We start from the raw sequence: 2,996 nt of genomic DNA, 5'->3' as shown, positions 1-2,996 counted from the left end.
AGATGATTAGACTGGACGTGTATGTGTAAACGATGTAAGAGTTTTTGATCTTGAACTACCTTCAATACAGGTTTCATCAATGACGTTAAATTCAATGTTATGTTCACGACATTTAAATTAACATGGTCAAACGTAGTTAAAACACCAGTAAAACATTTACTCATGTTACGCATATTAATAATGGGTGGGCTTATAGGGAAGGCACACATTGTCATTTCACTTTTTTTTTTGTTATTCTAAATGTTCGTTTAATCTCATAGTCACGCTTGCAGTATAGTACTTCAATTGAGTTTTTTTTGTGACCACGTCTGCAGACGGTCGTGAATTAAAAACGCAAGGTCGTCTAGTAATTTACGGATTTGTGATTTTTTGGCGGTAACATTCTATTGAAACAATAAAACCAATAATGTTCCTTTACATCCTTTCTTGGCTTCTTTATAGAAAATGTATGAACTTTTCTGCACTTGTTTCGTTTACTTCGCTCTCGCACTTTTGAACTACAATGCAATGTATTTATTAATCAACAAAGATTCCAAGAGATAAGTGAACATGGAATGTGTATTTCTTAGTCAAAATTGATTGGGTTGGACTCGATCTGAGGATCTTTTTAACTTTTAAGGTTGCAAGTGGAAATTTTACCGTTAGATAATTGTGAAGTGTGTACCTATTGAATTCCGTAAGTTTTTACCGAGGAGCAAAGCAATTCAAGAAATGAGTCTATGGATTAGAGGCGGCACTATAATTTCTAATTATTAGTGATTACTCTTGGGGTTGATTGGATCATTCACGACGCCATCGAGAAACAAGCGGATTGGCGAACGAACGGAAAGTATCCAAATGCACTACTTTTCCTGCTCGGGAAATGTGAAGGGCTCTATACAGGGATGGAAAAAATTCAAATTTCAAAAAAGGACCAAGTACCTTTATTGCATTGGATCGCTCGCCAAGTGGAATACTTAAAAGGGAAGTTTCGGAGTTGAAAGACTTTTTGGGGACTTCTGAAGCATTCGACAAATATTTTCTCAAGAGTTTGCCGACAGATAAAAGAATTTAGGTTCACTCCCCCTTTACCTGGAGAACTTCTTGTACCATTTCCACAGTGTAAAGTAAATCGTCCATTATAAAAACAGGATCTGAGAACGTTGGAAATTTTTGGGGAATGTTTCGTGGTATTGATCGGTAAGCTTTTGTAGCCATATAACTGGCGAAAACTCACACAAAAAATGTATTGAAATTTTCTTAACGGTGGTTGAACATTTATCATTCTGTACATTTTTTCCCAGTTGCCAGTGAGTGCAATTTTGGGTTGCCGAAACCGTAGCAAAAGAGAAAAATTTGCTATGGCTAGCATAGACACCACTCGCACACATGCGCATGCGCGATTCTGCCCAAAAGTTTTTCAGCTCTTCCTTTTATGTCTAAGAATATGTGTACCAAATTTGGTTCCAATCGGTTCAGCCGTTTAGCCGATAATGCGAGTACAGACGGACCGACAGACCGACATCGTCAAGATTTTGTTTGATTCGAATTCCTGGTGCTTCAAAACGTGTATTTCCGTCAAAAATGTGGGGGGCCATTTTTTACGCCAATCCAATACCTCCCTTACTAACGTGCAGGTGGAAAAAAAGATCATCCTGGACCATTAGGCCCACAATTTGAGTATCGTTTATAGAGATATTTGTACCTATCAAATTTGACACTGCCATCATCAAATACTACAGTAATAATAAGCCTGGCTTAATAACGACGTGATGTGGAAGGTAAAATCTTGGTATAGTGTTAATGCACATGTCGCCATCAACTGTTGAAATAATGACTACCATCACTTGTTCATGTATCCACGTCCTCGTTGGAAATTTTAGTGGCATGATCTAATGATTGATTCGTGTATGAATTTACAATATTCCTTGCGAAGAAACTCATCCTTAAATAATGTGTTTTCTACAGTATGAAAACGATGGATCGCTGTTTGGAATTACCCAACTGCGAAAGAGTAGAGTTGAATTGAATGGATACAATGAGTTTTCCATCTGAACCTTGAGAGATAGTCTCAGCAAAACGAGTTTCACAAAATTTCACTTCTCTGGATAATAATGAAAATGTACTTTTAGTCTGGACCTTTCCAGTCTGGCAGAACTTGGAACTTGAATCATGCAGCGTTTCTTCAGAGGGCGTACCTAATTCGTGTAAACTTCCTTGGAATAAATGAGTCTTTAAGTGATTAGTTCCAGAAACAAAAGTGCCAAATAATACCCAGCTAAGAATGGACCTCTGTAAGCTTGGTTTATGGTTACCTAATTTGACCTATACATAGGTATCAAAGAATAGAAATGATTCGCGCCAATTAAAATATCCACTAGGACGGATTTATAAAATTTGTTATCAGCTAATTTAATATTAGAAGGAATGTCAATGTTTGGCGCGCGGAAACTCTCTATTCTAAGGTTTTGTGTATCTTTTTTGATAACTAATCAAAAAGTTCGGTTTCAATTTTGTTGTGCAAGGGTGCAATTTTAATTTTTACGGCGCCTGTTAATTGGGAAGTACTCACAATTATACCGATTACTCATATGTTTCGGTTTAGTTTAGATAACAAATCACTGGAAACGAAATTGGTGTCCAAAAGACATCTTGCATAAATCCATTGATTGGCATTAGCCTTTACCTTAACAATTGCCGTGGAGAGTAAAACTTGATTTGTGTGTACACTTTCACATGCTAATGTAGCTTCGGGATGTGAAGGACTTGAAGAGTTTTGTGAATTAGAAGGAGCATTGCAATCATTTGATTCAACCTCATTAATATTTGGCGTAGGATAAGAATTGGACCGCTTTGCTAAACATGCATTTCGATTTTAATGGATTTGAAGAGTTAGCTTTTACAAATCGTTAATTCGTTTGTTTTGTCAAACCGTTGCGTTGCTGTAAACTGAGATGTAAGAACTTAGGGCAAGCATAAAGCAAATGATTTTCTTTGCATAAGACGCACATAATTCT

This window comes from Photinus pyralis, unplaced genomic scaffold (assembly GCF_008802855.1).
Source record: "Photinus pyralis isolate 1611_PpyrPB1 unplaced genomic scaffold, Ppyr1.3 Ppyr1.4_LG9, whole genome shotgun sequence".
NCBI classification, from domain to species: domain Eukaryota; kingdom Metazoa; phylum Arthropoda; class Insecta; order Coleoptera; family Lampyridae; genus Photinus; species Photinus pyralis.
This window is presented reverse-complemented; position numbering follows the sequence as displayed.